The 23,339-nt window shown below is 39.3% G+C and overlaps 1 protein-coding gene across 1 annotated transcript in view; it reads left to right on the top strand.

Moving 5' to 3' along the window:
* Window positions 1-289: 289 nt before the first annotated feature.
* TTC29 (tetratricopeptide repeat domain 29) overlaps window positions 290-23,339 on the top strand; it is a 402,902-nt gene continuing 379,852 nt past the window's right edge. Inside the window, exons 1-2 of the mRNA XM_077770635.1 lie at window positions 290-306; window positions 5,331-5,516. The gene's annotated coding sequence lies outside the window, so the exon portion shown is untranslated. The remainder of the gene's footprint in view (window positions 307-5,330; window positions 5,517-23,339) is intronic.

The raw sequence follows: 23,339 nt of genomic DNA, 5'->3' as shown, positions 1-23,339 counted from the left end.
AAGGATGTAGTTTTCCTCCCTAACATTAACCTTAAAGGTCAGATGTACTCTCAGTAGCCGTTTATGACTCTGACATTCATAAATTTGGTCAAAACCTTTATGAATCCATTTATATTCCCGGCCTGTTCTTCTTTTGTGGTAATGAGCTCCATGTGTTTATTATTTTCTGAGTAAAGTAATACTTCCTTTTATTTGTTCTTTCCTCACCCAGTTTGAAGAAGTTCTCTTCCTCTAGTGAAGAACTGAAGATTTATGAGAATAAGGGCACTTGTGTTTACTTTACACATGGTCTCCAAAATTCCCTAGGTGTGTTTTCTTTTTTCTTGAACAAGAATAAATAAAATTATACATTATATTTCTGTTGCAGAGGGACTAATATTTTATTTAGAGATTAGAATTCTGTCTCCTGGCATATTTTCTGTACACTTTTTGATGAACTTACTCTAGAGTTCCCTTAGAATAACCTCATTTCAGGATTTGTAATTCATATTTGCATGTTGAAGGCAGCTCTGTTCTGGCCCTGGGGAAGCTTGAGGTAATTTTTGTTCTAATCTACAACTACTTGTGAGAGTAAGTATACAGTATAATATATTATATATATTTCAATCTTGATTCTAATTGATGTGTTGTAGAACCTCATAAAGTAGGAGGAGAATGCTGGCCTGGGTGTCAAGAACTTGGTGTATATCTCTGGGCTATAATTTCCAAGTTCATAGGATTAGGGATTGGATTAGGTAATTTTCAAGATCTTGTTGTACTTTAGAATTCTGAGTCCCTGATTTCCTTGGTGTTTTAAGTGAATACACCCAATTCTAGCTTTTCTAAGCCTCAACAGCCCTCCCCGAATCCCATCTTGATTCATTTGCTCTCAGCAGTGTTGAAGGCTTTCGATGGATCACGTACACTGTTAATGAAATGATTATAATTTCTTCACCTCACACTCTTACAGAAACAATGATCTTTCCCATTGATTTTTCTTTTTTTTTTTTAATGTTTATTCATTTTGAGAGAGAGAGAGAATGAACAGAGGACGGGGGAGAGAGGGAGAGAGAGAGAGAATCCCAAGCATGTTTTGTGCTGTCAGTGCAGAGCACAACATGGGGCTTGATGTCACTAACTGAGCTATGAGATCATGACCTGAGCCACTATCAAGAGTCAGACACTTAACTGAGCCACCCAGGCACCCTTTCGATAAGCTATTCTTAAGTGATGGGTTTATTTTAGGTCCCACAAGCCTGTCCTGTTTGACATAAGTCTTAAAGGTCTCCTCTGTGTTCCTTTTGTTCTAAGTAGTCAGTCTTGTAATTGATCAACACCATCCTTTAGGAATTATTAAAAGGTAAACATTGACCAAAGGCTCTCCATTTTTATTTTTGAGTTTTCTCAAAATCCTAAGACAAATAGTATCCATTCCAGCTACATTTATTTGTAGCTTTAGGTTAAAAAAAAAAAAGTTTTGACATTGGCCATCTACTGGTTTTGCCATGAGGAACATACATTTGGTAAGAATTACTTTCTTTGCTCTTTTTCAAATAGCATTTGAGGACTGTACAGTTGTCAGTCATTTATATACAGCACCATTCTGCTCAGCATATAAGCACTCATCATACTTCCATTTGTAATTAAGTGTCTGCCACCTCTACCCAGAGGCCCTGGTGCTTCAAGCACACGATTCATGGTGTGGTGAAAGCACATGAACTCACAGGTGAAATCATTTCTCCCGTAAAATGGATCCAGTGACATGTCATGGGATTGTTCTGGGGACTACATGAGGAATATAGCCTATCTTTGACACACACAAGGTATTTTAAGTTTATGAGTGTTGGTTTCCTCCCTCTTGGCATTCTAGTTCTCTAATTAAGCCAACCGACAGTGCAGATAGGGATAGATCACAGCAGCATAGGAATATGGACGCAAGAGGACATGTGCTCCAGGAGAAATGTTCTACACCAATAGAGAAGTGCTGCAGTCTGTGAAAGCATGAGTGAACTCAGTGTGACTTACCAAGCTGACCTGACTGGTGGTCATTGTTTTTAGAAAAGTTGTTCTTTATGGTCAAATTGGCTCAAGTCATCATCAGTTGCTATGTTCTTTTTACTTTGCTGTGTGGCTCCTATAACTGCAATAATCTGGGTCTTTCTCTTAGATAGCCTACTTTATTAGGCTATCAAGCTTTATGTGTCCAGGTTTGATATCAGGGCCCCTGCTCCTTAAATAGTTTTCTTTGACAGTTGAGTACTTCTCTCAACCTCTCTGTGCTGTCAGAGAGTTACTGTCATGAAAGAGCTCATTTTGCCCCCTGCCCTAGTATAGCTCTTAAAGGACCTTTTTTCTCTATTCCACCCAGAACCTATATCCTCTCTCTGTATCACTAAATAGGGGGGTGAGGGGACAGGAAAGTGAGGAAACAAGGAAACATAAATCCTGGAAAGTCCTTTGAAAATCCCAATTTTACATGGGGTAATAGCTAATAAAATTATTCTCTTTTGGTATCTCTAAAATTAAAAGAAAAATGTAGCAATTTAAGGGCACCTGGGTGGATCAGTCAGTTGAGCATTTGACATCATGATCTCATGGTTCTTGGGTTTAAGCCCCACATCAGGTTTTGCACTGATAGCACAGAGCCTGCTTCAGATTCTCCGTCTCCCTCTCTCTCTGCCCTTTCCCCACTCCCCTGTTCATGCTGTCTCTCTCAAAATAAATAAACATTAAAAAAATTTTAATGTAGTAGTTTAAACATGTTAATTAGACAAGAATGAATGGGGGTGCCTGGCTGGCTCAGTCAAGTAGAACATATGACTCTTGATCTCAGAGTCATGAGTTCAAGCCCCACATTGGGCATAGAGATTACTTTTTAAAAAAAGAATGAATGGCTTCATTTTAGAAAGAATGGGCTATGTATTTATTCATAAAGATACTCCATTAATGCTGTAGGATTCAGAACTTTGATTGTTTTTAGAAGTCCGAATCCTAATTTGAGGTACATGATAGAAAGCCCTTGGTAGACCATGGACACCATTTATCATCTGAGCAAGGAAGCTTGACATATACTTACACATACAAATTAAAACAATATTCAGTGGGATAAGAAGATAAAATACTATAGTGGTACAGTGAAGAGGGAAACCAACTGTAATGTGGGTGGAGTTGGGAGGTGAGGTGTTAAAACTGGCCTCCAAGGCAGGGGTAAGGTCTAGACTGGTTTGCTGTGAGGAATACAGTTCCAGAAAAGTGTCCTGTGTTTGGGGAAAGGCAAGTACCCTTGTTGGAAAGGATCTGGGGAGCTTGAGGGAAGGATATAGTAGAAGTTAGGCATTGAAAAGCTGCCCAGCTGTCTACATATTTATTCTAGTTACTTCTTATGAATGCTGCTGCCTTATCTAGTATGTGTTTTATCAGTTTTTTTGGTCTTATATTCTAATTTGGAGAGGACAAAGCTTTTTCTGAAACCATAATCTGCCAACCTGAACATCACTTGGATGTTCAGACAACAGGGTGATTGCTCACAAAGTCACTACTGAAATGTTCCTTACTGGGTGTAAAGAGAGAGAGTGGCCTTTGGGGGCTAGCGAGAGGAAGCCGGGAGGTTTAGGAGATACTGGTGGTGATGGTGTTTTGACTACCCAGGTTTGACTACTGGTTTCCACACTCAGTGCCTCAGTTTCCTCAGCTCTAAAATGGGGATAATAATGGAACTTGTTTGGTATATTTTAAAAACCAAAGGGTCTGCTGTTTCATAGAGCAAGAAGCATAGAGAAAAGGCAGTTTAAGGGTTAATTCTACAGTTAATACTGTCACTGGGGGCCCACATTTCTATATTTCTTTCTCTCTTTTCTGGCATGCTTGGTAATTTGGCTTGGTGCTTAGGCTTCTAACTAATAGTTGCAAGATGACTGCTTGAGTTACTGGCATGACATGGCACTTCCTCCTGGTGCTTCTCTTGACTAGTAAGGGAGATCTTTCCCAGAAATTCCCAGTAGATTACCTCATATTTCTCCTTGTTTACAAGGAAGAATTGCCTACCTTGAATCAATAGCTGGCAAAGGAGGTTATTGACAGAGACCAATCATGATTGATCTCCTGGGGCTAGGGATGGAATAGACTTCTCTGAGCTCTTGGCAAAAGGGAGGTAAATACACTAAAAATATTGGGGTGTAGACAGCAAAGAGGAAGGGAAGCAATGGCTTTTGGGACTGGCAGTTGAGTAGCTGCCTTACTACCTCTCTATTATTCTGAGAATTGAGTAGAAAGAGCCATAAAATTACTTAGCAACGTGCCTGACAATGATAAGCTCACAATAGAGGTTAGCAGTTATTGTTATTTTTATTCATATTAGTATTCAATATTATTTCACATAAATGGACTTTTTTTCTCTGAATGATGTGGGCATAATCACCTTTCCCTTTATAGGTGTTTTGTTTAAAGTTTATTTTTATTTATCTTGAGAGAGAGAGAGCAAGTAGGGGAGGGGCAGAGAGAGAGAGAGAGAGAGGGAGAGAGAGAGAGAGAGAGAGAATCCCAAGCAGGCTCTGCACTATCCACGCAGGGCTTGACATGGGGCTCAAACTCAACAAACCGTGAGATTATGACCTGAGCCAAAATCAAGAGTTGGACGCCCAACCGACTGAGCCACCCCTGTAGCTGGTTTCATCTTACAGAGTAATAACTCTGATATTCTCTGAAAGATGCAAAGAGAAATTCATCTGTTTCCCAATATATGTAGAATGGCAATGCTTTTTTTCTTCAAGGCACATATTCTTCATGATATGTACTCTATAGGCTCAGAAAGTCAAAGCCATGTAAATAATAGCCTTGTGCTGCTTATTAGATAGCTAACCTTGGCTAAGCTAGTTACTCTGTGTCTTTGTTCCCTCATCTTTAAAATGTGTATGATCTTGGGGCCTACTTCAGAGGTTCTTATGAACACTAAGTGAGTTAATTCATTTAAAGCAGCACTTAAAGAGTGTTTATTTAGTACATAATAAGCATTCAATAAGCATTAGCCATATGAAAGCCAGGCATCCAAGTTCTGTGACCTAGATTTTCAGCCTGTCTTCTGGAACTAACTTGAGCTATAATGTCATCGTTGACTTAGATTAATGCTCAGTGACAGGCAGATTTTGGACAAACCACACTGTATCCTGATGGATTTTGGTTGAAAGTGCATAGAAAAGAGAGAAGGGGTGGACCCAACACATTTATCTCCATAGTGACTTGACAGGAGTATAAACACAGCTATTTTCATTATAAATGTTTTTGGCAGCAAACAGCAGAACAGTTGTCTACCAGGTTTAGAGAAAGAGATTCATTTTTTTTTTCTCTCTTGGCAGAGTGGCGGAGCTGTCTACTGATGGAAGAGATGCTTCACGGTCTTAAGATGGTGACTGTATCTCCAGAAACATGTCCACATTCAAAGCAGGAAGAAGGGGAAAAGGACAGCATAAGAAACAACTGTCTTTTCTAGTAGGAAGGCACTCTCTGAGAGCTCCATGCAAGCTTCAGGAGAAACAGGGAAAGTGAGTATCCTGTTTTGCCAGCTTCTTAGAGGCAGGAGAAGGGAGAAGGGACTCGGGAGGGAGCTGAGAATGGAAATTGGGATAGCCAGCCTACATCGTCTGCTATAATAGTTTTAAACATAAGAGCACAAAATCAATGCTTCGTATTTGCACAAAGCCCGAGGCAGAGAAAGCAAAAGCAAACAGAACTGGATGAAGATAACACTGTTCTGTCACAGTGGTCCCTCAGCTGCTGGTGAAGGATTCATCTCTCTTCTAATTTGTATAGTTGTTTTAAGGGGGGAAAAACAAATCTCCATTTGGTTTTACCATGCTGAGTTTTCTAGAGTCTCTTTCTTTCCATAGTTTACTATGCAAACAGAAAAATGCAAGGTCTGCCATTTGGCAGATGGGAGAAAGGCCATCAGTTACCTTCTGTTTTAAATATAAAATATCCTCTTTGAGGCTTACCCTGTGGTTCTGGGAAGTCTGAACCCTTCCCACATGCACCAAACTGGACTCACATAGTTTTCCTAGAAGTAGTCCATTTCCCATCTACAGTATTTATAACCCTTTCTTAGAGAAGAAAATGGGCTGTAGTAGGAAGTTGTATTAAGATAGAAAGGGGATTTAGGCCGCCTCAGTAGCAGAAGATAAAGACATAATTTAAATTCATTTGGTTGAAAAGATAAATGCGGATAAAAGCCCAGTAAACAGGAGCCAAATGGCCTGGCACAGGAAGAGACAGACAATGGACTTGGCAGCCCTCTGCTGGAGCCGTTCACCTTTGCTGAAGGCTTGCTTCTGAGCAGCCACAAGTGCCCACTGAAGGCCCTTACCCCAGTGCTGTGTGTGTAAGACACTGGAGTGAAACTACTGGGGAAGTAGAGACTGGCGGAGCGGGCTTCAAGAGGGTGAGGAACAGACAATCAGGGAGAGAGCATGGAAGGATTCAGTAGCTACCAGTCAAAAATAGCCTTGGGCCATGGTGCTCAGAAGACTTTTTCAAATATGCCCTTTGCTTTTAGAAAAAGAAAATAAAACCAGAATTCCTTTGTCTTTCTTAGTAGTGAAGCATCATTTTTAAGTAGAAAATATCTTTATTTCGAAATGCCTAAAGAATGCTGTTGACACTGTCTGGGCAGTCTCTGGCATTTTGTTAGAGCAGTGTTGTATTTTCTGGGGTTCAGATCACTTCATTAAACATTGCCTGAATGTATATTGTGAGCCAGATTCTGTGCTAGCTTCTAAGTTTAATAAGATGAAAGAGACTTGGTACAATCCTGGAGAAGCTTACACTATAACTGGGCAGTGTTTGCCTGGGTGGCTCAGTCAGTTGAGCATCCAACTTCCGCTCAGGTCACGATCTCATGGCTCATGGGTTCAAGCCCCAGGTTGGGCTCTGTGCTGACAGCTCGGAGTCTGGGGCTTGCTTCGGATCTGTATATCCCTCTCTCTCTCTCTGCCCCTTCCCTGCTTGTGCGCTCGATCTCTCTCTCTCAAAAGTAAATAAACATTTAATAAAAATAACTGGGGCAATGTTGTCCTCTGAGGGACATTTGTCAGTATCCAGAGTTACTTTGGGTTGTCCAAACTTGGAGACATGCTGTTGGAATCTAAAGGGGCAGAAGGGAGGGATGACACTAAGCATCCTATAATGTATAGTACAACTAGCTACAACAATGACTTAACTGTTCCAAAATGTCAATAGTGCTGAGGTTGAGAAACTTTGTACTATCGTAATGATACATGGTGAAAACTAATAATGAGAATCATTACAATTGTAGAAGAATGTACAAAATGAAGAAGTGTTTTAAAGATAGCACTTGTAAATTCTATCCAATCTGAAGGATAAGAAAGTGATATCAGACCTTCAGTGTTTTGAAGGATACTTAGGAGTTCACCAGAGATGGTGGTGAGAGGGACCTCATTAAGGGATACATAAAGAAGGCAAAAAATAAGACTGTAGGCAGAAGTATATCTAAAAGCAAGAAGCTTTCAAATTGTACTATGTGAGAGGCAGGGAGTGCTAGAAAATGATTCTGGAGGGGTAGACAAGATCAAATTATTATCAGCCCAGGAAGACAGTCTAAAGAACCTGTACTAAGTTCTATAATTGATGGAGAACAATTGAAGAACAGCAAGAAAATAAGTGGTATAACAAAAATTTTAAGTGAGGTAAGTAACTATTACCCTGAAATAAACTGAAAAAATTTATTATGGCCCAATTAACTGAGCCATTAACATTCTACCAATTGTCTCTCTTCTTTCCATCTGTCTGTCTTTGTCTTTCACACACACATCTTTGATGGTATATTGCAAGAACTGTATATACTTTCGTATTTATGGAAGAGAGACTGTTGGTGATCAATGGAGAGGTCTGCTCCCGGTGGGAGAGTAAAGCCAGGAAGGGAATAATCATCTGGGAGAATGTGGAGGCGCTAAGGGCTGAGAGATCTTTATGAAGCCAAAAGAAGAGAGAAAATTTGGGAAGAGACCGTGAGAAAAACGAAGGCTAGGAGGTTGTGATATATGGCATATTGGGATTTAAGGATTTGTATGTAGAGCAGATCCAGGTCAGACAGGGCACCCAAGGATCAGTGAGTGAAGTGGGGGACAGTGATGACCGGGTTTGAAGAGAGTGGTCAGTAACTGTGTGGTTAGGTTAATAAGTTTAGTGGCTTATTTGTGTGGCTGTAGAAGATGCCTGAAATGATGGCGAAATTTGGGGTGAAACTGAAGAGTTTGAAGCAGGTGTCAGATTTATCTGTGAATGTGATGGAATGGTTGGAAAATAATAGTGATGGGGCTGGATAGAAGATAGCCAATGGCTTCATCTGCAGAGCAAGAAGGCATTTTACAATACAGGAGGCAACTATCCCTGGCAATAGCAACAGGAGGCCAGAGAATGGCGGCTTAGTACTTGATGAACAGTACTTGAGAGAGCCACGTGTAAAGCACCGTCCTCAAGAAAGTGCCAGAAGAGATTGTTAGGTGAAGAAAACCAAGATGTTGGAAAGCTTATTTAACATGGAATGAGGGCTCCAGGGGGTTACACATAAAATTCTTTATGAGAATAGGGGCAACAGATAGAATGTACTAGTTTTCTAGGGCTACATAACCAAATACTACAAAGTGGGCGGCTTACATGGAAGAAATTTATTGTTTCATGGTTCTGGATGCTAGAAATCCAAGATTAAGGTGTCAGTGGGGTTGGTTCCTTCTGAGGGATGCGAGGAAGGATCCGTTGCATACCTCTCCCCCAGCTTCAGGTGATCCTTGCTGCTACTTGGCTAGTAAACCTATCACCCTAATCTATCCTTACTTTCACATGGTGTTCACTCTGTGTCTCTGTCTGCTCACATGGTGTTCTTTTAAATGAGGACACCATTCATATTGAATTAGGGCCCACTCTACTTCCGTATGACCTTATTTCAACTAAGTACATCATCAGCAACCCTGTTTCTAAACAAGGCCACATAATGAGGTGCTGGGGTTAGGAATTAAACATCCATTTTATTGTGTGTGTGGGGGGGATCACCATTCAACTCATAACATGGGGATAAAAAAAGGGGAGAACAGTATTAGAAAAGATTAAGGGACAGGAAAGAGCACAAGTGAGATGCTCACTTTAATTGCTGATCAAGAATGAGAATGAGAGTCAGAGACGTGAGAGTTAGTGGAATAAGTTGGTCATAAGTTTCCAGATTATCTCTGGTGGCACAGTTAGGTACAGCTGGGATGGACTGGTGCCTATCCCAAGGCATGCAGGCTGCGTACTCTATTCCCAACTCTGGGGCATACAATTTATATAAATATTCACATCATTGACAGTGTGACTGGTGTGGTCTGCTGGCAGATTCTGAGACTGTAGTTCACTGTCCAGGCCTCAGAGTGTGGGTGAGGAAGTTTGCAGTGGACTCCAAAGAGCTCTGAATTGGGAAGAAGTCTTAGCACCTGTTACGGTGCATACTACTATATAGGCTTTCAAGAGGTCTTCCTCTATCCTATTCCCAGAGAATAGAAACTATTATCTCTTTGTATCCATCTCCCCAGTGCCCTCAAGTCCAATACAAAGTAAACACTCAACAAATAAATGAAGAACTAGTTCCAAATGGTAATACTATGGATAAAGTTAGTTAGCAGTGAGTTCATGGAGAAATATTATGAATTGCAAGATTGAATTCTTGGAAAATTGCCTCATATATTTGAGAATATGGGAGACATTTCTGAAGGATGTAATGTGCCTATGATTTCAATTTTTGCATGTCCCTGTAACACATCCACTTCCACAAGCATTTTCTTCTTGAATGTTTCTAAGAGGTTAAACACTTTTATTAGAAAGACATTTAAAGACCAGTATCTAGAAAACAAGATTTTGGGTATTTTTCTCTGTGCAGGGGGATTTTTGTTGCTGTTTTCATCTTTTTCATTATAGCAAATTTTATAATTCAGTTTTGCCTGGTTGCACGAGGAAAATGTTTTTGCATTGTTATCTGCATAGGGGAATTCAAATGCCTTTAAAGTGGATCATGGCAGGTAAAATATGTGATTAGTAATACCAAGTTCATCCTAAAAGTCATAAACCATTTAGATGAATTCATGCAGATTGTATGAGATAGGAGAAAAGAAAAAAAAAAAAACAGTGTTCTTAGATTATATATTCCAGAATTTAAAAAAGCAGAATTTTCTAAAATTATACATCAGTTAGGATACTCTCCACTGCAAGTAAGCAGCAAGTCCAAATCAGAGTGATGTTAACAACTTACTGTCTCACATAGCAAGTAGGAGGTAGGGCTGTGCTTCATTGACTTCATTGACGAATCCCACGGCTCAAGGACTTCACTGGGGGCCTGGATTCTTTCTGCTCCAACTCCCACCACATGTCAAAATTCATTTAGGGTCACAGGATGGCTGTGGTCGTTCTAGGCATAACATTAATTCGTGTATCCCACAGTTCTTTATCTAGTGAGTATTGAATGCCACCGTTCTAGGTGTTGGAAGTTTAATGGGACTATGTGGACACAGTAGAATCATTTGGCCATGCATTTACAAATAGATTTCCCACTGTAGTATTAGATAAGAGACAAATTCTCTGCCTTTATCAAGTTTACATTCTAATGGGAGCAGAGACCGAGAAAAGGGATGGGAAGAAATTATTTCAAGTAGTTGAAAGTTCTGTGAAGAACAGTGCAGTTGTGCATGGTAATAGAGAAGGGTGGAGGGGCTGCTCCTTTATAAATGGCTGTCCAGGAAGTCTTTGGCTACAAGGGAGGGGCTGAATGAAGGAAGGTGGTGCGCCATGGAAACTTCTCGGGGGAGGGTTTCTGAGTAAGCTAAAGGCCCTTAATGTAAGGGGATGGTTAGTGTGTTTGAGAGGCCACAGAGGCGCAGAGGTCAGAGTGGCTGGAAAGGAGTGAGCAAGGAGAAGGTTTACAGGCAATAAGATTTCCAAGGTAGCAAGTGTCAGATCCTAAGGGCCTTTGTAGGCTATGATTACAATCTTGAATTTTTTTCCTAAGGTGGGAAGTTTTTAGAGAGTTTTGAGCAGGTAGGTGACATGATTTGTTTGTAAAGGATACACTCTGCCTCCTTTATGGGGAATTGACTGTAAAGGATGAGAGTGAAAACATGGAGTGTGCTTAGTGGGCTACTGAAGTAGCTGCAGTTAGAGTGGTACAGGGAGGGGGAGGTGGCCAGATTCAAGGTATATGCTGATAGCCTCATTCATTGATATCTTGAGACAGGAACAAAAGGAACATTCTTCTAGTATCCCTTTTTAAGATTGAGAAAAGGTTTTCCAGAAACCTCCCAGCTTATTTCTTGTTCTCATTTATTTGAATGGCATCTTATACCTAGACCTCCACCAATTTTCTGGCAGATGGAATGGGACCACAGCATGTGGTTCAGACAGACAAAAACCACTCTGTGCTGCAGAGCGGCCAGACTTTCCAGGAGGATGTGGCCACCTGAAGGAGGGAAAATGCATTTTGAAGATCTAAGGAGCTCAGCACAAGATAAAAATGTGAGGCCCCTTGTTTGAAGATTATTAAAAATTTGAAGATGGAGACAACTGAACATTAAACCAAGCACAGGGTCCTTCTATGCACGGATTTCTGTGGGATTGCTGATAAAACCAGCTCTGTCTGTTAGCAAAGAAGCGGCTGGAGAGCACCAACAAAAGTTTTGGTCTCACTCAAATCATATTCTGGGAGAATTTATGCAATCTTGGAGGCAACATCAAGGTTTTCAGATTGTGCAGTTCTTGGTTAGTATCCTACCAGCTAGAAGGAGAAAGTAATACGTAATTGACTTATAGGAAGTAATTCCTGGTACTTTTTATTCTCCTTTCACTGTTATATTGAGGTAAATCCCCTGTCCAGAAGGTCATAGGTGAATCTCAGAGGTGAACTCATCTACTCCACTTCCTGACTTGCTTCTAATCTAAGTCCTGACTGCTTGACTCATTTAATGTCTTGCTTCTTTCCTTAGACCTGATAGGGCTGCTGTTTCCCCTTCCCGGTCTTCTGGAATTTGTAGCCATGCTTTGACTGTGTGCTTTTGGGGGTTTTACAAGATACTTATTTCTACGGGAAAAGCTGGCCCCTGACGTTGTGACCAGCGTTGCTGCAGAGTTTGCCTTCCTGCACCCACACATTGTCTTTCCAGTCATTTTGCTTTAGATTTGTCTTGGCCATTGAAGTACACACCACCTAACTCCTCAGAGGAGTTCTTGACAATTGTCTCTGAATCTGTTACCTACATACCTTCCCGGATTATATATATTGTCATTGCACATCATCACATTTCACCATTGATGGCAACAAGGAGAGGAGGGGAAAAACATCTCAAAAGTCATATTGCTACTTTACAATAAGCAATTATTTTGGGGGGAGACAGAATATAACTACTGGCCAGTATGAGGAACAAAAGAAAGTGCATTTTAAGTAGGCAAAGTTTATTTTGTTAAGTAGGCAAAACTTCTTGCCTTTCAGGGCATGATGTTTTTGCATCTCTTCAAGCAGAAGACAGTCAATTGCCCTGATGACTTAGATATTTAACAGTCAGAATAATTTGGGTGTCAGCCTCTGAAATCAACAGTCTTTAATTTTTCTTCTATTTTGTGTTAGAGTTCCAAGGGAAGGCTAAAGGTTGCTAAGACTTTACTCTTTTAGAGTGAGCAAAAGCCCAACAGCTTCCAAGTCAAGGAGACCTAATTCTATGAGGTTTATGATTGCTAGTAGAATTCACTGTTCTCTGTGATAAATGTGATGCTGATTGAAAATGATCTGATATGTTAAATATGTTAAAAGATAAATTGTTTTCTTCTACTGAATTATTATTATTGGCTAATCATACCAAAATATTTATATAAATATGTCTATGTTTTGTTATTTTTAAAGTCTCGATTGAAGACGTTAATTTTTTTTTTTTGAAACTGATGCACTGCCTACTGCCTAAAGAGGCAGGGTAAATTTTTTTTTTAAACTGATGATACCAATCCAACCACTTTTGCTTGGATAAGTTCTTTCCTTGGTGCTGAGTGTAACTCTCTATCCTCAGCTGTCACTTGTGACAGATTAGGGCTTCTAAGCCTGCAAATGCAGATCCTGTAGGTCACATGTCCCCAAGATGGGGAATGTGATTTCTCCCAGGTGCCGGATATGCAGACCATTATATCATCTCACACTGTGAGAGAGTCTCCCCTGTTCAGACTCACTGAGCATACTTTGATTGTACAACATCTTTATCTCTGACCTCTAAGCAGGGTCACTGTTGTAACAGCCTAGAGAAAGCTTTCAGGAATGAATGAGTGCTCAGAGAAATCAGGTAGCACACTCTGTCCAGCACGGTGATCATTTCTGACAATGCTGATAGAGGGACTTCTTCAGCAGTCCATTGATTTCAGTGTCAGGCAGATGAAAAGTAGCATATTGATGAGCCTTTGTCATTACTTTGCCAAAGGTGTCTTGTCAGATGAAAGACCAATAGAGGAAACCAACTTCAGACAGGCCATCACATCAATTTTCTTGGTGCTGAAGGAAAGAGAATGAACTGTGATATTTAAACTAATCGATGCCTATAAAGATACTGTTAAACTCTTACAATAAATTGTTTTGATTTGCAAAAGAAGAAGACTATGACGACAATGACAATGGTGAAGAAGAAGGGTGATCTATAACAAGTATAAAGAAAAATGGCCACAGAAGATGAAATAAAATTCCTATTCACATCAATTGTGAAGTTACAGTTGGGACTCTTTTAATGTTTACCTCTGTTAAAGGCTTATCTGTATAGCATGATGGTTTAAAATGCCTGTGGAATGTTTTTTAACTTCCCAGTATTGGGAACTCACAGCTGAGAGCAAAAGCCACTATGTATTCTGCATTCTAAATTCAGAGAGAACATCATGCTGGGGTTCCATGTACCTTCCCAAAGGGCTTGCTGAAAAGTGCCCTTTGAACAGAATCAGAGATAAACACCTTTTCCCCACCACGGCTTTTCCCACTGTCTACTCCTACTTTTTGTATTAAGAAAACTGGAAAAAGGCCAGGAGACAACTGTTAGAGGTCCTTGCCTCCTCTTACTTTGCTAAAGGAAAGAGAAGCAGAAATGTATTGGCCTCTTCTCCGAAGCTAAAGGGAATGGATAATAAAAGGCTTCCTCATAAGGTTTGTAGGTATCAGCAAGACATGGACACTGGTTTCCCATTTGCTGTCTCTTAAGCAATAGGACTTGCAAACTTGCTGTGCTGTTCCGGGGCAAGAACACGAAGGAAAGATAGTGAAATAATAAAGCCAAATGGAGGAGGCATGAATTGGCTCTTTTGAGTATTTTATGGCTCCCAAGAATGGGGTTGGAAAGGTTGCAGATCATAGATGAGATGAGGATGGGTGGCTGCAAGCTCTCTGGGGACTCCTAGATATAATATGGTAGCCGGGTGAGGGCCAACTTTTGAAGATACTTTCACACTTCTAAAGGGAATACCTCGGAATAGAACCCACTGCCAGCAGGGTCCTGGGACCTCTTCCTACCCACTTCTACTTCACAGACCACTGTTTGACCACGGGGTCTGACCACAGGCAGAAAGCAACAGGAGATTTTGCACTGCTGAAGTGTGGCTGTTCATGCAAGGGAAGAGTGTTTGAGCAAGCATGTGCCATGCTAAGTCATGTCAGGAGATGGATCGTCTCTCTCCCTCCTCCCTTTACTAACACCAGAGGAAAAGTTCAAGGAAGAAGGAGAAGAGTGGAGTACTATAACCAAAGATCTGATGGCCTTAATGGGTTCAAGTCAGAAAAATCCTTGCTCTAACAGGAAGTTGGTCTGAACCAAGTGTGAATAACAAAAAGTGACAGAACAACCATGAAATCGGATTTAGAGATTATTCATGGGACGAGAGTTGGCAGTAAAACTGGAAGAAATTATTGGAAAATAAAATTTTCCACAATTATAACTCGGTGACTTAAGATATCTCAAAAAGACCATTACATTATGTGCTCTAGCGAATTTTTTAAGTAGAATAATTAGAGGTTTATTTTTAATAGGCTATGAAATTTCACTGTTCATCCTTCACAAAGAAGACATCCTAAAGTCATGAGAGCAGCAGTGTAAATTCACTTCTCAATGTCAGAAGGGCCGAGGTGCCCCAGCTCAAGGTCAGCCTGCCACTGTTGACCTGACCCCCTGACTAAAGACACAAGAGAGAACCCAGGTCAAATTGGTCAGAGTGGCCTAGCTACTGCAGAACTTTGAATGAAGTGCTTTCTTTTTGGTTTTGCCATCGAGGTTTAGCATAGTTGATTATGCACCAAAAGCTATCTGACACACTATTATGTGATGTTTGAACATCATAAAGCACCTTTCAATAGTCATCCCATGCTCCCATCACCCTAAAACAGCTCAGCATTTTAGAGTTTGTCTGCTACTTACTGTTGGCCTGAAATTTCATGTGGATATTCTATTCCTAACAACTTCTGAGATGACATAGATAGTCTGATTAAACTACTTTCTTTCTCTTCCCAGCCTGCTTGTGCAGGCATGCAGAATTTCCTTTTAAGACTCTGACATTATTAAGTGACTGCTTGTGTTGGGTCACCTTCCACACCAGTGCTTCAGCTTCATGAGGATTCAATCGAATTTTCACAGCTTAGCCATGTCCTTGGTCTGATCAGAGGCCCAATTTGCTCAAAGTAAGTGAGGTAGCAGCAGCAGCACTAGCAGAAGCAGGAGGGTACTCCTTGGCTAACCTTTGTGGCTACTGACATTAACATCCACCCTGTACAATGTTGTCTTCTGGGATTCTTCTGGTCTAATTTCATTTTATGTGGAAAAATATATATTTTTTCTATATTATCCTTGACATCAAATTCTTTAAAACATTTTCAAAGATAGTTTCTCTTTTTCCCTAATGATATGCTTTTTGCTTTTACTTACTTTTTAAAAATCTTTTCTTCAAATGGTCAGTCATATGGTGGCAGTCAATCAAATCAGACCAAGGTAAATGCTCTGGTTGGCATGATCTAGGAAATAGCTATAGACCCAAGAGTCTGGAGATTTAAGTTTTGTTCTTGGATCTGTTGCTGGTTAGTGGTATGCTGGAACAAATTGCTTTGATGCGTTGTACTTCAATTTTCCCCATCTCTAAAGTGACAAAAATGTGCCTTAATGGGCTCAAGAGTAAAGAAAACCAGTAACATGGAGGGAAGAAATCTTCCCGTGAAGACAGAGTGTGTGGGTGCATGAATTTGGGAGGTAGGCAGTACCTCAGGTGTCTTGTGATATCATAAGGAACAGGTTGTGGATTCGACCCAGAAAATCAGTGGCTGTCACCCTGTGTCTCCTTGCTCTCTCTCCTCTCTTCCCATCCCAAACAATACCGTACTGGGTTGCCTACAGAAATAGCATTCGTAAGTAGGCCAGCAAGGAACCTTGCATGAAAAGGCAAACAAAAGCCTTTCACAGCTGAAGGAATCAAATTAACAGAACAAACAGAAGTACACTGAATAAGCATTATTAATATTCTTGTCAGGATAAGATAATATTCTCATTAGGGCATTTACAAAACAAAAAAATTCTGTTAAGTAATGAACAATAGAAAATAATATGATTATAAAAATTAGTAACTCCTCAGGTATGAATATTTATATTGGCGGTCTCATTCAGAGTAAAACAGAATGAATAAAAAACACAACCTAGGCACATCAAAGTTCGAAAGAAAATTACTTTGAACTCCAAATTGTAAACACGGCCAAACTATCATTAATAGATATGCAAGGATTCCTTGAAAGAGAAGGATGTATTTCAACAAAATGAAAAATGAATCAAAAAGAATGGTAGATACTATACAGTAAGCAGTGATAGGCAAAGAAATAAACAAAATGTGTAGTTGTCTAAGAGTTAGTTGTAAAAATAATATAGAATGAAACTACAGAGCTCTATATGGGGCTCAAACTCACGAATTGTGAGATCATGGCTTTGGCTTAAGTTGGACGCTTAACCGACTCAGCCACTCGGGTACCCCACAAGTAGACAATTTTAAATAAAACATAACTTTCAAACCAAGAGAAGAAAAAAAATTTTTTAAATCCCTCCGTTAACAAATATAAGAAATGGGGAAAAAAAAACAAATTAAGGACAATAAATAGAAAATAGAAAGTAAGAAATAGGAAGAAATCCAAAGATTTTATTAAGTCAATAAATGTCATAATTAACTGCATAAAAAGCCAAATTCTCTCAGATTGTGCTTTTGAGAAATATCTACCTATATGCTGTCTCTGTGAGACATGACAGGAAGGTGGTCAATAAGAGAATAAAAAGGATATATACAATGAAAATCTTTCAAAATGGAAATATAGTATAGCTATTATCAAGCAAGTGAAACTCAAGGTAAAAAAAGCAATAAAATAACAAACAATAATACATTCATGGTAAAACATATACAATCCCCTCAGACAATAAGACCGTTACAGACTTCTTCATTTTTAACAAAATTGTTTAAAATATAGAAAGCAAAATTTTGTGGAAAAATAAAAAATTAATAAGCATAATAGAAGTCTAATAAAAGTCTCTTAGAATTCAACAAATCAAATAGACCTAAAATGTCAAGGCTACATTTAAATGACATAATAAATGAGTTTGGCCTAATAGATACATGTAGAATTTTGTATTCCAAAGCTTACTATATACTCTCTTCACATGCACAAAGAAAGGTTATCAAAATTGAGCAAATACTGAGGCACAAAAATATTTCAAATAAATTCCTAAAAGTTAATTGTCTCTCCTATCCATTTAAATACCTATATTCTTGATGGGGGGAAAAAAAAGAGGAAAAGCTTTTTCAAATAACTTTTGTTTAATAAATTACACTAAATTTCAATTTAGCTTCAGTTTTTATTAGAAATAAGTGATAAGCCACATATCAAAAATGAGAGGTAGGCAAAGTAGTACTTTTGGGTTAATTTATACCCTTAAATGCATTTATTAGACAGCAAAAAAAAAAAAAATTAACATTCAGTTCTAGAAACTAGAAAATTAACTCCCCTCCAAAAAAGTAATTAGTAAAGGTAAAATAGGAAGGTAATGAAATAAAAAGGTATTCATCCCTAAAGAAAAATTTTGCTCTTTTTAAAGGTGTGTGTATGTGTGTGCATGTGCGCGCGTCTGTGTGCGCACGCGCTCATAAACACACACACGTAACAAAACTAACCCTTAGTGACTTCAATTTTAGGAAAGATAAATGGGCACTAAGTACAAATGTACATGTGTTTAGAAATGTCCATACAGGGGCACCTGGGTGGCTCAGTCGGTTGAGTGTCCGGTTTCGGTTCAGGTCATGATCACAGCTTCATGGGTTGAAGCCCAGCGTCGGGCTCTGTGCTGACAGCGAGCTCAGAGCCTGGAGCCTGCTTCGGATTCTGTGTCTCCCTCTCTCTCTCTGACCCTCCCCTGTTCACACTGTCTCTATCTCTCTCTCAAAAATAAATAAAACATTAAAAAAAAAAAAGAAATGTCGATACAAATATATGAGACTTATGGCTAATGACAGTAGCCTAGTAACATATGTCTGTGAATTCTCCCTCCCTGATTCCCAATAAAATTTTAGAAAAGAAAGAAAAGTCTATAAGAGCACATAAATAAAAAGAATAGGAATGAGGTCATTAGGAGAACACAGACTTTAACCCACATTTAAAAGTTGAGAGCGGATGGAAGAGTGGAGATTGCTGTATCAGAGAAAACTAGAGTACAGGGAGCAGATCTGGTCTCCAGAGGAGCTAATCTGCTCCAAATCTGGGGTTCCCCAATGCCAATGTGCATCAGAATTGCCCGGCATACTTGCTGAAACACAGATTGCCAGATCCCATCCCCACAGTTTCTGGTTTAGTAGGTCTGGGGTGGAGCCTCTGAATGTGCATTCCTGCTAAGTTCTCAGGTAATGCAGATGTTGTTGGTTTCAGGACCACATCAGGGAACTGCTGACCTGGATAGTAATTTAGGATAGGCTCAGGACTTTGAATCATCAGATATAATGGAAGGCAAGAATGAGACATGGTCCAGAAAACAGGTTACTTACCAAAAGCCTGTGTGCAGAACAGTTGTCCAGTCTGCCCTTCAAATATGTGCAGAATGCTCTACAGTGAGGTATATTTCCTCAAGCAAAAAATCAGATGTTTTTATGGTTGGATCCTTAATGAAAAGGCCTGGTGGGAATTTGTATGGCTTGAATTTCCTGCAATGGTAATGTACTGCAATTAAAAACTAGGTACATATTTCATTCTTGTCTCAATCTAAAACATCTCAGTCTTCAAGAAACAGGCTTTCCAAAAAATGTGCTTTTTTTGTCTCTAGAAAAAAACTGAAAGAAAAGTATCTTCACTAACAGAGAGAGAAGTTCATTTCTCTATTCTGTCAAGATTTAGATTAGAGCATGTATACATAGGAATGATGAACCTCTTAATATCCATATTTATAATGAAAACTTCTTCTAGGAAGGACTAGAGTAAAGTAACTGCTATATTTGTAACTGTTTGTAATGTGTCTCAGAGCCCTGATTTTTCTCAGTAAGGTTGCATTATTTAGTGCCAGACAAGAAAGCTACAATTCATGAGACAATAATCATTTTCTCACTAAAAAATGAATGAGTACCAGTATATATGCTTGCAGTATATATAAATGGTTTATCATTTAAAAGTAGTTGAAGTCATATCTTTATACCTTCAAATGCTATTTTTGTTTCTAAAGATCTTATGACATAACAAATGTTACTTTAAAAATTTAAGAGTCCAAAATCAGATCCACTGTAAACTGTAGCCACCTTCCCTTAACTTGTGTGAACCTCAGTCTCTATTATAAATTTCAACTGAAATCAAATGTGGATGTATATTTTGAAGTAAGTCCCAGGAAAGACTTTTGCTGTGGTCCTCAGTAGTATGGCACCCTAGCAGATCATGTTTATTGCTATGCGAACTGACATCCCGCAGAACTATTTTCCTTCCAACTCTTTCCATCCCAAGAATTTGTGACTAGATCCATTTGCACTTCAAGCTTTCATGCTTTTCCCATACAACATCTTTCTGTTAGCCCATCATCAGCAGGGATGCCAAGATACTGTGTTGCCAGATATCATAACTGAGGTAGCCAATGTCTAGTCTTTGCTGCCTCACTTCACTAGATGACTCCTATAAGGGTGGAAAGGCTGTTGGGGATCTAACCTGGTGCATGCTCTGAGGAGAAGAGAGGTCCTGAGTAGGTGAGTACTTTGGCATAATACAAAAGGGAGAGGATGAAAAACCTGTTCAAAAAAAGTGGGGAGGGAGGAGATTTACCCACCCCAAAACACTCAGGGAGAATGTAATTCTGATTACCACAGTCATTTTTCTCTTTTTTTCCAACTTATGTGAACTCTGTACTTCAGAATCAGATTAATGATACTAAAAATAGAAATATATAGACAGTATACGTTATTCTTCATAGTCTATGCAAAGTTTTTCATACATCCCCTCCTTTAATTCTGACCACAGCTCTTGAGGGGGATATTATTGTAAGTCATTTTAAAATTAAACAAAATTTTTTTTATGTTTTTTAAATTTATTTCTGAGAGAGAGAGCATGAAAAGGGGAGGGTCAGAGAGAGAGGGAGATACAGAATCTGAAATAGGCTCCAGGCTCTGAGCTAGTTGTCAGCACAGAGCCTGACTTGGGGCTCGAACCCATGAACCATGAGATCATGGCCTGAGCTGAAGTCCGACACTTAACCGACTGAGCCATCCAGGTGCCCCTGTAAGTCCTCATTTTGTAGCTGATGACACTGAAGATGGGAGAGGTGAACTGACTTGCCCAAAGTTATATACTTATTAATGGTGGGATTGTAACTCGATTTCAGGTCTCTGTGACTCTTTAGCCCATGATCTTAATGTAGAACTCTGTGAAAATCAAACAATAGGATGCCAGAATTATGAAAAGTCAAAAAAGATTTTAATCAACCACCTTGATGTTTGGTGTGATACAGCCCAAATTGACAAACTGCATTATGATCAATCATTCTTTATTGGAACAGCATGCTCCCATTTTGTCTCTTCGAAGATCTGGCTTGACATGAGATGATTTGCGAAGGAGTGATATCCGTTAGCTAATATTACCAGTGACCAACCTGTAACAATGCACCACATATGCAAACCTCTCAAGAAAATACAAATATTTCTCCTGCCTAGTGGTACTTCATTTTTATAAAAGGAGAAACTAAGGAGTTAACAGAACCAGATTCATTCAAGGATCGCTAAAGGATTTTGCTTCCTATCGACTTCTGTCTTTTTCCTGAAGAGAAATATTTTATAGCCTAATGGGCATTTTGTAGAGTGGTACTTCCTCAAGAAAAGTGATATCAGTCATCATGTGTGAAAAAATACCTACATAAATAATAAATGAGGGGAACGAATAAAGGAGGCACCAGAAGTTGGATATAGGCTGAGATTAACATTGCAGGAGAGTAGCAAAGTCCTGTTTAAGTTATTCTGGCCACAGAACAGTTCCCAACTTTGGAAAATGACTTCTGAGTTTCAGAGACGAAAATACTTTACAGGATTAAAAAAAAAAATACAAAATTGAAATGGGTTAGCACCCAATTCCCACCTTGCTACCTTTGTTTTTGTTTTGTTTAAAATTGTTTTTAATGTTTTATTTATTTCTAAGAGAGGGAGAGAAACAGAGTGAGCAGGGGAGGGTCAGAGAGAGAGGGAGACACAGAATCTGAAACAGGCTCCAGGCTCAGAGCTAGCTGTCAGCACAGAGCCCGATGCGGGGCTCGAACCTACGAACCATGAGATCATGACCTGAGCCGAAGTCAGACACTCAACTGACTGAGCCACTCAGGTGCCCCTGTTTTGTTTTGTTTTAAATGTTTTACTCTTTATATGAAAAATCTCTGTACTTACCATTCTTTAGAAAATTCTTCCTCACCGATTCTTCAGTTCAGCTTCTTACTCTCCCCTTTCCCCTTTCCCAGGCGTGCAGTGTTCTCGGGCCCATCTTGCTCCTTGTGGGCCTGGATAGGTGAACTCCCTCACCTGTCGTCTCCCTGAGGTCCAACAGCTCCCTGAGCCCTTCATCTATTGGCTGGCAGTGAGGAGAATTGAACATATTTGTTGTAAAACACATCCAGGAAAAGTATATTTATCGTTTTAGAAGAGATTTTAAGTAAGAGAGTAAGATAGTGCTTTCTTTGGTGGTCGTCTAATTTTTCATTGGGAACCTACTTTGTATCACAACATATAACACAGAAGTCTACCACTCCAATATGTCTAGTTTTACCTGTCTACTGACCAAGTTTCCAGCTTCCTGATAAATATCCCCCACTCGTTTGTCTTGCAGACATTTCAAATTTGACATTTTCAGAATTTAAATGGTGATCATTTCTAATTACGTACAGCTTGCTCTTTTGTTTTAAAGAAAAATCCAAACGCTGTATTCCAATTAGCTGTTTTGTGTACTTAGCACACAATTTTGCCTTTACCAGGTACCCATATTTGTTGAATTAAAGTAAACACTAAAGTAAAAATGTTTTCTACCTAAAACTTGTAACTAATGGTATTGTCCATAGCAACATGCATGTGGGGAAGGGTGTATAGAGAATTGCCAGAGGTGTAAATAACATACTCTCTAGCTAAGGGAAATGAAGGCTCTGTCTTTTCATTTTTTTCCTTCAGTGTGTTCAAACTTATTTTTTTGTCACTCATAACTCAAAAACAGTTTAATGGAAAAACTTCAAGTGTTATATATATATTAGTCCTTGATGAGACCTACAGTGTAAGAATAATTTTACCAACATGGAATTTAAAGATTTTTTATTCATTGAAGGTTAATTTTTCTTTTCATGAGAGAGCACCATGAAGTCCCTACAGACTAAATAATTTCCACTAGGCATCTGGCAATAGTTTCACTAATCTAAGGTTTCATTTCAAAAAATAAAATGCCTACTCTTTTCTTTGAAAGGACACGATCTTTGCCATAAAACAGTTTCCTGTGGGTCTGAGTTTGTCATATTTACTTCTATAAAGTGTCAGGCTATCCCACAGGTTCTATTTTCATTTGCTCCATATAGTTTGGCTTCACCTTTGCTTGTAGATCTTTCTGGTAGAAGTCAGCAGAATGTCTCTGTCTGTAGAAATGTGTGTTTACCAAAGGGAAAGATTGGACCAAGTGAAAATGAGGAAGGTGATTCGCTTCAGCGCCCCAGACATCTTCAAAGCATGGCTAGCCACTATTCCGGGAACCAGAAGTATTTTTCCTAAACTTTTTCCATTCAGGTTATATCCCTATACCTCAGCGATTTCACGAACAGGAAACTTCA

This window comes from Crocuta crocuta, unplaced genomic scaffold (assembly GCF_008692635.1).
Source record: "Crocuta crocuta isolate KB4526 unplaced genomic scaffold, BGI_CrCroc_1.0 scaffold345, whole genome shotgun sequence".
In the NCBI taxonomy this organism is placed as follows: Eukaryota; Metazoa; Chordata; class Mammalia; order Carnivora; family Hyaenidae; genus Crocuta; species Crocuta crocuta.
Note: the sequence above shows the minus strand (reverse complement) of the source record. Positions and strands in the feature narration are given on the sequence as shown.